The sequence below is a fragment of the Pteropus vampyrus genome, unplaced genomic scaffold (assembly GCF_000151845.1).
Source record: "Pteropus vampyrus isolate Shadow unplaced genomic scaffold, Pvam_2.0 Scaffold76, whole genome shotgun sequence".
NCBI lineage: Eukaryota > Metazoa > Chordata > Mammalia > Chiroptera > Pteropodidae > Pteropus > Pteropus vampyrus.
In genome coordinates this window covers 8145150-8156971 of record NW_011888857.1, presented here as the reverse complement: position 1 = coordinate 8156971, position 11822 = coordinate 8145150, and the positions used below count along the sequence as shown (strand labels likewise).

Below are 11822 nucleotides of genomic sequence, written 5' to 3'. Positions count from 1 at the left end.
GTGGGGCGTTTTTCTAGACTGCCGCATGCTGTCTGTGGCTTGCTTTTATCTGTCAGCCACGGTCTTGCGTGTGGGTAAGCCTGCTGAGTTTAAAAGGACAATAACAGGATGGACATTTTGGTTCAAATGGAAGAATTTTATTAAATCAGGCCATGTAACTCTATTCAATGTATAGATTCACGCAATTAGAATTAAATAAAAGAGAAGCAGACCGGGTCAAATATATATAACTAGGAGGGCAGCAGACATTGCTACATTCCCTTTGGAGTTTAAAAATGCCTTCATGTGAACGAATCCACTTACTGCATCATGCTGGATACCAATAAGTAGTGCTTGCTCCTTAGCTGAGTTCAAATCGCTGTCAAGTTCAGTGCCCTTTTTTTTAGCAGGGTTTATGGTTTTGTGAATTTAAAGGAGAATGATTAAAATAGATATATATTTTTTAAGATCTGGCATTCTCTCTGGGGTTAAGAATTTCCCTTGCTGGACTATGGGAACCACACGATGGTAAAATAGTGGGGTTTATATTTGATTCACCGTACAGAGGGAGTCATATGGTTCAGAGAAGGATATTGAACAGGAAAACAAGCTGCTGTGGAATATATCTCTCCATCTTACTCCAGTGCTGATTTACCTCACCTGTACAGGTTTCTTCTTGATCCCTTGTTCATCATTCACATATTGTCAGAAACTGGGTTCTCATCAAAGGTGGCAATTTCTCAGGGTTAAGGGGACCTCCTGTGTTCATGCAAATAAGAAGCTGTCTTCTTCTGCTAACATAGGCAAGTGTACATATTCCTTGTGACCCAAACTCAACACAATTTTGAGAATTGGATGCTTCTCCTCCTTTCCCACCCACACAGAAAAACTCTCAAAATTTGCCAAAGATAAAAACTCTACAGAGTTGAAACCAAGCACCTGTCCCTGAGCGGAAGAGCAGTTTGGATGTCATTTAAGATGGACTGAATGAAGCAAAGGGACTACTGCAGAAAAAAACATGGCTAGGAACACATCATAGGTTCAAAATAGTTTCCTTGAAATAATTCACAAAGAATAAATTTGCCGAGTAATTTTCTAAAACCTATCCAAAATTATCTTAACTGCACTACAAAGTGCAGGTCTAGGAACCCCTTGTCTGTCTACCTTTCTAAGGTATGGTGATAGGTCTCTGTCCAGCAGTGAAAATGAACTAACAGTGTGTCAAAAGAGGAAACCCATTTTCTAACATTTGGGTGATGGTTGACTCCCATTCCCTGCTCTGTAGCAAAATGGGAGTGGTAACCTATCTAAAACCAAGTATAAGATATTTGGTGGTTTTTGGAGAATTGGCCATTTGGTTTGATTTTTTAATGAATTGATTTATAGCAAATTAATGTTTGGCTTTATTGCACTAGAGCCTCAGGTCAGCCTGCCTCATTAGTGAGGGTCACAGAACAGTACAGACAAATGTGGGACCTCCTCCTCTGTTTTTAACAGTTCTGGACTCCTCGTTTAAACCTAAAGTTATGCTTTCCAGTACTCAGGGACTGTGTACCTAAGTCTCGGGCAGTTTTGCAAAGGTTTCTTATTTCCAGGTCTGATCTATTCTCACTTTCTAGTTTGGCAGAGTCTACCCTGGAAATATTCTTTGTCTGCATTCCTAAGCTAAGGGATGAGAACTATATCTGTCACTGAGAGAATATCTAATTCAGACCTCTGTTGTGGATATCTATTGCTGTATAACAAACCACCCCACCGCTTAGTGGCATAAAACAGTGACACTTATGCTTATGGCTAATTATGCTTATGGCTCTTTGGGTCAGTAATTCAGATAAGGTCAAGCATGAGTGGTTTGTCTCTATTCCATGATGTCTGGGACCTCAACTGCAAAGACTCTAAAGACAGATATAATTTGAATGGTTGGGTTTGGAATCATCTGAAGGTTTAATTACTTACATGTCTGGAGCTTGGACTGGAATGACTTAATGGCTGGACTCAGTTGGGATTATTTACCAGAGCAACTACACATGGTATCTTCATGTGACAGGCTTCTTCACAGCATGGTGGCTTCAAGGTTGTCATATCTTTTCTATGGTGTTCAGGGATCCAGATTCATGTGTTCTAGTAAAAAAGGTAGAATTTGATTGGTCTTTGTGACCTAGATTTCAATATCACATATAATCACTTCTGCTCATACTCTAAAAGTTGAAGCCAGAGCCTGATCAGAATCAAGGATCGATAAGGACACACTTCCCCCGCTTGCTGGAAAGTTTTAAAGTTCTGGCTGTGGTTTTAAATCACCACATTTGGTAACTAGCAACATAATGTAATGAGACTGCCTTTTCAACAGATTCCAGTGTACCTTCAAATAGATATGGCTTCTTTAGCAAAATCAACTTTGGACCCAGACACATATTCTAGAGATATTTCTACGGCTCAAAAATATCTCAGGATAACAGCTCAGAGCCAGTTTGGGAGGCTCAGGAGGACACCTGTGTCATTAATTTGTAGTCATTCTTCTCTTTGGATGCCAAAGGACATTCCCTAGCTTCATTATCTGTTTTGATCACTGGACTTCATGGGATGTATTTTATTTGTCTCCAAATTAAGGGCTTCGCCGCCTCTGAAAATGTTCACCACAAAATGTTGGGACCAATGGACCACATTATAAAAGAATTTTTCAACATGACTGTTGAGCCTGGCTGCCATCGGGTCTTGCAAAGGGACACTTACCTTAGTAGATTCACCATGATCTGAGCCCTCTCTTCTCTACAAATTTCAAAATTCAGAAATTCAGTATTACTTAGTACATGCTATTAGTGATGAGAACACATAAAGCTAGTTACAGGAGACTGTGTGTAAACCAGATACCAGTTTAACAATCTATATGGAGAACTCTCACTAGCTAGGAATACTTTCATTCACTGGCTTTCACAGTCTTTCCCTGGAGGCATTCTGCATGACAAAGCAAGTAATAATTAGAAAGCTATTTGGTAATGGACAAAACCCTGGAAGGCAGGTGTGATGAGATGATTATCTTATATACTCAATGCCGAACAGTGTCTTGTGTGGATGAGGCTCAATAAATGTTTGTTGTATACATGAAAGAATACTTTAGAAGAAATCTTAGGGAGAATATAATCTGATGGTTTTCAAGCATCCCTAAGGTTCTTGAAGAGGTGATCTAGGGCAGCATTCCCCAACCATTTTGGCGCCAGGGACCAGTGCTCCTAGGAGAATATAATGCCTGATGATCTGAGGTGGAGCTGAGGTGGTGATGTTAGTGCTGGGGAGCGGCTGCAAATACGGATGAAGCTTTGCTCGCTCACCTGCCACTCACCTTTTGCTGTGCAACCCAGTTCCTAACAGGCCATGGACCAGTACCGGTCCATGGCCTGGGGATTGGAGAGTCTGTTATAGGGGCCCCTTTCGGAATCAGTGGGCAGGAAGTAGCAGGGGCTCAAGAACAGCTCCTCTTTTATTTATTCAGGTATTAGGACTCTTTCTAAGATTTAAATTTTGAAAGGAGTAGAACAAAATTTCCGCAGCTAGTAATAGAAAGTATTGGCAATGTTTGTCAGTGAGGAAAGTGAGACCTCAAATAATTAGGTAATTTGCCGAAAGTCACTCAATTAGTAAGAGTCTAAGCTGGCACTCAAATTGGAAGCTTCCCACTCCAAGGCCTGACCTGTGTCTAATATGCAACATGCTAATGATTTACTGGACACTCGGCCTCTCATTTGCTGCGAAGTTCTTCACCTGTCTCCTGACAATCACATTTGGCATCTGTCCAGAATTTATTGCAGCATTTTCATTTTCTTTCTGAGAAGCCACAGTTGACATTTTAATCACCACCTTATAAATTTCCCTACGGCCCAGTTTTTCCCTCTTCCTCCTTGAGCCTCATTCATTCACTTTTTAAAAATTCCTTGTACAGCCTCACAGATTAATTATTTTCTAGTATAAAGGGGACAGGAGTGAGGAGGATACATTGGACAAGTAGACAATAATAGCCAAGCAAAAGCTCATTCTAAAACACATTTTTCTTAAAGCATTGTTATCACTGCTGTCGTTCATACTATTCCAACAATTTCCTTGAGCTGCCATCTCCTGCTGGTTCTTTAAAGAGGTTAGAATAACCCTGGTAGCTTACTTGCATGTACAAAACACAAGCCGTAACCCCAGAAAAGTTTTTCTTGCTCATCTTTAGCTGGCTGTGCAAGCGACCTTGCCTTGGAGCTGTGTATACTACCTTTCTACTTGTAGTTGACTGTGGCGATCAGAAAAGTGGAGAGATCAGAGATGAAAAGGTCTCTGGGAATCTTGAAATCCACTATTATTTTACACATGAAGAGACTGAAACCCAGAGAGGGGGAGTAGTTTACTTGAGGCTACACAGCTAATTAGTGGCAGAGAACTGTGTCTCCTAATCCATGGTCCAGGACTCTATTAGCAATAGCAGATTTATTTTTGCTTCCAACTGAATGCAGTGCCATCCAGATGAAACCGTGATGGCAGCGCAGGCTCCCAGTACCACCGAAGACCACTGATGTCCAATGGACCAAACGTGACACCCAGCTAGATGAAGTCAAGAGGGGCACACAGCTCCAGGGGACATCAGTTGGGACAGAAACACAGCTAGCAGCCTCAGGGACTGATTTCTCTGGCTGCACCAGCAGTCTGTCACTGCAGCTCTTTGTTGTGACAGCTGATCAGGGCATTAGCAGCGTGCTCATGGATGGAAGGAAGGAAGGAAGGAAGGAAGGAGGGAAGGGAAGGAATAAGAAAGGGAAGAGAAGGAGGAAGGAAGGAAGACGGTAGCTATTGGTAGGGATAACAAACAAGTGTTTCTGTTATGCTCAGGGAAGAGAGATGAGCAATGAGTCCTTGTCTGGAACAATAATTTGAAGACTTTTTTTTAAGTAGCAAAAACCTTTTATTTTTCTACCCAGAATCTTCCCCGGAAACTCCAGTGCATAAAATAGATAAAAGCAGGGTTGCCCTGGTTGAATTTGGGGAGAGAAAAGGTTATCCTCTGAGGATCAGGGCAACTGAGTTTGGATACTAATGATCAGGGAAGAGTTTTCCGTCTAGGAGGAGTCTGGGAAATCTGTGGTGTCACTGTTGGTTTTCATAGTAATAAGAGGTGGTACTATTGTTATTTAGTGGGTGATAGCCAAGGATGTCAGATGTCCTGCAATGTGGAGGACAGTTCTTGACATTGAAGACTTGTCCCATATCCTCTGTGACTGACATGACTATCTCCCCAGACATGTAGATGAAAAAGCAGTTTGTAAGTATTTGAGCCTAGAACCCAATTCTGTTTTACATATGGCAAGCAGTATTTATTACACAGTTTTAATATACATTGCGTTTTCCAAAAAATACTATACCTGGGATAATAGGGGGAAGAGTGTACTGTTTTATTTTCTTAGGAGCTTCACTGGGAATTGCTCACTTAGAGATGTAACAGAAGGGTTAAAATCAAGGATTCTCGAGCCTGGCTTTGAATTCTAGATCTTACACTTACTAGCAGTGTGTGACTTTGGCCAAGGTACTTAACCATTCTGTGTCTGCATTATTAGCTGTAAATCGTAGGTCTTAACAGTACCTACTCAAAATGTTGTGAGAATTAAATGAATCAATAATGTAATGTTCTTAGAGCAGTTCCTGGCACAAAATAAGTGCTCTGACTTTATATTGGAAAACCATATCACTATGACATACTACTTATGTTATTTATGGCTCTAATACAACTATAATATCTAATAGTATTGAGGGTTTACTTTATGCCGGCTAAAGCCAAAACTCATCTAAATTTATCATGCATATAAAATTCAAATATAAACACATCACTCCTCTAATTAAAAACCTCAATGGCTTCCTTTGTCTAGAATCAAGAAGGTAAAGTCCAATGTCCTTAGTGTGATATCTTTGGTTCTCTATGATCTGGTCACTTCTCCAGTCTAATTGTTTGCTTTCTCTTGCCTTTATATATTTCAGCCATACATACAGTTCTCCCAATATATCTCTTTTCATAGTTTTGTCTTCATAATTTTAAATTGCCTGATATTTACTTCTTATTTTCCTACTCTTTGAAGACTCAGCTCAAATGTCACCTCTTCTAGGACATTTCCCTCTACCTCCAGGCCAATGGTGGTGCCTGCGCATCTTTGTAACCAGAGCTTCCCACACTGCGTTGACATATGTTTAAGTGTTTCTCTTCTTTATTAGTCTGTGAACTCAAGGACAGAAGCCATGCCTTACTCATTCTGCTATTGCCAGCATCTGGCACAGTAGAGCAGAATGGATGCTAAGAGCATGTTAGCTGCAAGGCCCTGATCCAGAGTTTGGACTGTGCAGCAGTTAAGCACTCTAAATCTAGAGCTCAGATCCTACACTACCAGTTACTGCTGTGTTACCTGGACATATGATATAAACTCTCTGAGCCTCAACCTTCTCATTTATGAAATGTAACAATGGTACTATCTCACCGTGGTTATTGTGAAAATTAAACACAATGATGAATGTAAAACACATAGCAAGTTTTGTACATAACAGTCACTTATAAATGTTAATTGTCATCAGTGCTCATCATTATATTTAGAAAAGAGCATACCCAAAACCAAGACAAAAGCACATCTGTTTAAGGCTACAAAGCCTTCAGAGAAATTTTTCCCAAATTTACTTACTTGCCATTTGCCAGTGTTTGTCAATCCTTGTAGTCAGAAAACCTCAAGGGAAAAAATGGCTTTATGTATAGATCACATTGTGTATCACTCATTTTTTTACTCTCTTTTCAGTGGTCTATTTCTCTGTATTTGAGAAAAGATTATAGGCATGGAAATGAATTCAAAATATTAAGGGAAAGTAGCCTGGGGAAAATAAATACAATTGAGTCCAAGATAAAATTATCAGGATTGTTACTTTTTCAATCTAGCCTGCTAGAACACACTTTAATAAAACTATTTCGATCTGTGTTTCTTTCTTATTTATTCTTAGGTCTTTCTGACCCACAGAGCAATGTTTCCTAGCTAAAAATGTTGGTAAATAAGTGGCAGAAGCATGACATTTTCCTTAAATGATACAGACTTTAAAGAACTGAAAATAATTTCCAACATTAAATGAACATAATACAACAATATAATAGCTACCATTTATTGTTTGCCTATTACGATAAGTGCTTCTGTTTCTTATCACATTCAGTAATCACAACTATTCAGTGGGAAAGGTACCATCATTATTCTCATTATAGAAATAAAGAAAGTGAGGGTCGGCATCTTAGGATTTGTCCAAAGTCAAGAGCTATAAAGAGGCAAACCTGAGACACTAAAACCAGTTCTGGGTGACTTCCAAGTTCATGCTCTTCAGTACTGAACAAACATGTTCATAAGCATACGTGCACACATATGTGAAAGCAGTAGATGTAGGCTCCTAATTGGTACCTATAAAGCTGCAAGTGAAGTAAAAAAAATGAAAATATTTTTTGCTTCATATTAAAAGTCCATGTTGACATTTATCAACAAATAGCAAAGAAATGAGGTTTAAAACATTTCTTTTGGCCCATTCCTGGTGACAGTGGAGCTCAATTGAGTTCAATTTCAGGAATGACTTTAGCATCAGAGTCAATGGCAGCAAGACTGGTATTTTAATCCTGATTATATAAGCTCCCAGAAGCAATATACAACATTCACTGTCAATTTTTTTATAAAACTTCTCTGCCCAGCTGTGGCTCACTGTTCATTTAATACCTCCAGTCTCTGGAAAATTTATTTTTATTTTTTATTTTTTAATTTTGTTTGTTTGTTTGTTTTCTTAAGGCAAGGCAACCCCCTTGGTTGACCTCACAGATTGCAAGGATCTTGTAAGCTTACAATCCCTTATTTTTATTTTATTTTATTTTTTCCCCCTCTTTTAATTCCCCCTCCCTCCACTTTCACTCTTGACCCATGGATGTTGCCCTTTCTCTTAAGAACTGGATCTCTGAAGGCGGGGCGTCCCCTCTCACACACTCACAGTGTGCACCCAGGACCTGGCACATCTGGGGTATGGTCCGTGGCTCCCACCCAGGACCTTCTGCGTGCAAAGCAGATGTGCTAACCACTACACTATGGAGACACCCCACAATCCCTTATTTTTTATTTTTATTTTTTATGCCTACAGCACCTGGTCTTCCTAGGTGGTCTCCCATCCAAGTACTAATCAGGCCCGACCCTGCTTAGCTTTCGAGATCAGACAGGATCGGCTTGTTCAGGGCGGCGTGGCCACAGATGTCTCTGGAAAATTTAATTCACCCTTTTCCATGATTAGCAAACCCCCTTCCTGCCTCCAGCTCAGTTCATCATTAGTTTCATTGTATTTCCAGATATCTCAGATACCGTGTGCTTATCAAGCACAACTTGCTTTCCCTTAACCTAAATTGTTGAACTTTAAAGATCTGGAGCATTGCATTATTTTAACTCATGCCACTAAGCACATAGCTCTTTTGATTATTGTTGAGTCATAAATTACTCTCTGGCCTTTACCCACTGACAGGTTTGCAGTTAACTATTGAGAGGATATTCCCAGATGTCTCTTGGAAAAAAAAAAATTATCTACTTATTTCATGTCTTTTCTCACTACAGTGAGAGAAAGGACGATCAGTGGAAACTTGGAATCAAATCAGGTAGGTTGGTATGAAAAATTAGGGAATAATTCCTGGAAAAAAATGACAAAACTCTGCTTTTCTTGGCTAATCTGGAGAATCTGTGTTGTTGTTGTCTGCTAAGACGACAAGAATTTTTAAGAGAAAACAATCAAATAGGAAATGTTGCTAACACTTCCTCCCTTTCTTGCTTCCTCCCTGCTGCCCTTCCTTTTTTTCTTTCTTCCATTTATCTATCCATTCAAACCATCCATGTTATTACTAGTTATTGGATACCTACTTTGGATAAAGTACTGTGCAGAGCTCCCTGATTTAGAGAATAGAGACATAAAAATTAATCAAATGTAGTCTTATCCTCAAGTTGTTTTTGTAATACTAAGGGAGGTAAAACATGCAGGGCAAAAAGGTAACCAAAATCCAAGGTGGAAAGTGCTAAGTGTCATAGAGAGGCACAGGTAAGCCTATGGAAGTTCAGATCAGACATTCTCCCTGCTGGGGAATAAGGGAATCTTTATGACTGGCAGCATTTGAACTGGACTCTTAAAAAAAGATATGAGTGTCGGTGATGGGGGCAACCTTCCAGGTAGAGGAATATAGAACAATAGAAAGATGAGAAATCTCGTGTTTCCATCAGTTCCTTCATTCCCGCTGCATGCTCTGGGCCTCTAGGCCAGCAATCTTTGAGCCCTAACCTCTTCAGACTCTTTTCCATTTCTTTTCCCAGGTCACATTCATTTGTTCTGTTATGTGGATGTTCAGGGCCTTCTAGGTGACCAGCTGGCTAATTTATTCATCTGTCTACATGAAAATGACATTGGTCTACTACATTATTTATTTGAAGTTACTTGTTCATATTTTAACAAGGAATTTCTGAGAGGTGACCTCAATTCTACTTATATAGTATTAGATTATCGGCGTTCTTTTTGTCAGTTTAAGGAAAGAAACGATACTTTCAATTTTCCCCCAGATTAAAGAGAGAACTGTCCTGATAGCTTACTTGCATTCCCTTTCTCAAACATTATTTGGCAGAGGAAAACTTGAGGAGGATCTGGATTTTGTGAGCAAGATAATTTGTATGTAACCTATTCCACTTTTTTTTTTTTTTGACAGATAAATGATTTAGGAAAAAATTATGAGGTTTAGATGGGGCACCCTGTAGTATATTAGAGTCAAACCTGTGTTAGAAATCAAGTAGCTCTTTCTATTAATTCTGTATTAGAAAGGAAAATATCTCTTAAAAGTTGTACAAGTCTCTGTTCCAAGAACCTCATGGTTCAAAGTCATCTGTTCAGATATTCCAAAGGGATGTTCTACTTTACTGTGTGAAGGGTAAGGGAAGAAAAATAGAGTATTTCTTAAATAACATCATGTGCCATGTACTATTTTTATGATATTTCTTCTTTACAAAACTGTCTGTCTGCTGGCATATGATCCCACCTATATCAAAATGTAATTTCAACCTGGGCCTATGAAATCCTGCAGGATCTGGCCTCTGCTTACCTCTTTCTTCTCATCTTCTGTCACTATTACCATTACTTAAATTGCTTTAGTCATACTGACTTTCTTCATTGACTAGAATAACTTAATTTGTTCCTAGAGGTTTTTGTACTTCCTGTGTCTTCTGCTCGGAGGGCAGAAGAGCCTCATTCATTCTCACTCATTCTTCATTCTGGTCTCTGCTCAGAGAGGCCTTTTCTAGCTACCTGGTGTAATGGAGATCTTTTCCCAGCACTGATCTTGGCTGCTTTCCATCCAATTTAGTTTCCTCCATCTCACTTAATACCACCTCACATTATGGTATATATTAATATATTAGTTTATAGTCCAAGTACCTCTCTAGATTATAAACATCAAGAGAATAGAGATTTTTATCTTACTGTTGCATTCCCAAAACCTAGAACAATGCCCAGCACTTAATGGGCATTCAATCAAGATTTATTAAATTAGTTGTAAATATCGGTGTCCTTGTTTTAGAGGAGCATGTTATGACAAATAGAGACAGGAAATTTACTCATGATTGCCAGCCTAGCCACTGAAGCAGCTGGGAATTAAACCTTAGTATGTCTTCGCCTTTCATGACAGCAAAGTTACTTTAAAGAACATGCTGTTAGGAGATTCCTCCCTTGTATTGTAGAGTTTGACATAAGCACTCCCTTTCTTCTACAATACCTCTGTTGTAATTGGGTATTTGTTTTTGTCACTTCCCATTTCAATAACACCTAATCTGGGTTGTCATCTTCTGTAGAATAACTGTGGCAAGTCTACACACAGTAATCATTAATGCACAAAATACATTAACTTCAGCTCATACAACTACTACTGATTCACTCATCCTCCCTCCTTCATATTCTCCTTCCTTCATTCCCTCCCTCCCTACCTCTCCCTCCCTCTCTCCCTCTTATTATTTGACAAAGCTTTTCTTCAGATCTTTTATCTCATTTCAGTGAATAATAGCGCTAGAAAATATCTTCGAGAGAGACCCAGGGTGGAGGGGGATTATTTCAGTGTCACATATATCCCTGTATTGGGTCTCCATTGCTCTTTCTGATATGGCCAGCAACCTTACAGCTGCATTTGAGAAAAACAAAAGGGAAAAAAAAAGCAAAACGCAAAATTCATTTTAATGCCTTAAATATTTCCTTTGCCTCATGTTAATACTTGTTAGAGCCCAACTTCCTTGAATGTGCATCTATTTATTTTATCTATGCTTCTTCAGTTAAGTGGAGACATCACAGGGCCATATCTCAGTGTCGTTTTAATTGGAATTGATGGGATCTGAAGCTGAACTCTGCTGGGAAAATTTTAGTTATGATCCACATATCCCCAGACTGGTTCTGTGATAAATTGTAATGTCGTTCATAGCTATCTGTTTCCTGCCTACACCTATAAGAGGATTATACACGTCTTTTGTCACATCACTTGAAGTACTCTTGTAGGCACCATTGGCAAGACTAGCCTTGTGACTTGCTTTGGCCATTAGCATGTGAGCGAATAGGTTGGAGGTTACATACAAGCTGATGCTCCCTGCTACAAGAGGAAGCATGTTGTATGAAGGGGCTTCTCTCTCAGCCCAATGTCCATAATGGGAAGTTATGCGGAGCAAATTTCTAGTTGACCTGGAGCAGAGCTTGAGCTGACTTGTAGCTTTATGTAATATGTACAAGAAACAAATGATTTATTATTGTGGTTGTTGTAATTC

At 39.3% G+C, this 11822-nt stretch overlaps 1 protein-coding gene and 1 pseudogene across 1 annotated transcript in view; one reads left to right on the top strand and one right to left on the bottom strand.

Annotated features, from left to right (window-relative positions):
• The window catches only part of LOC105293752 (protein kinase C-binding protein NELL1-like), a 282706-nt gene that overhangs the window by 184137 nt on the left and 86747 nt on the right, over positions 1 to 11822 (top strand). The gene's annotated exons all lie outside the window — the stretch shown is intronic.
• LOC111741331 lies at positions 8134 to 8251 on the bottom strand (annotated as a pseudogene).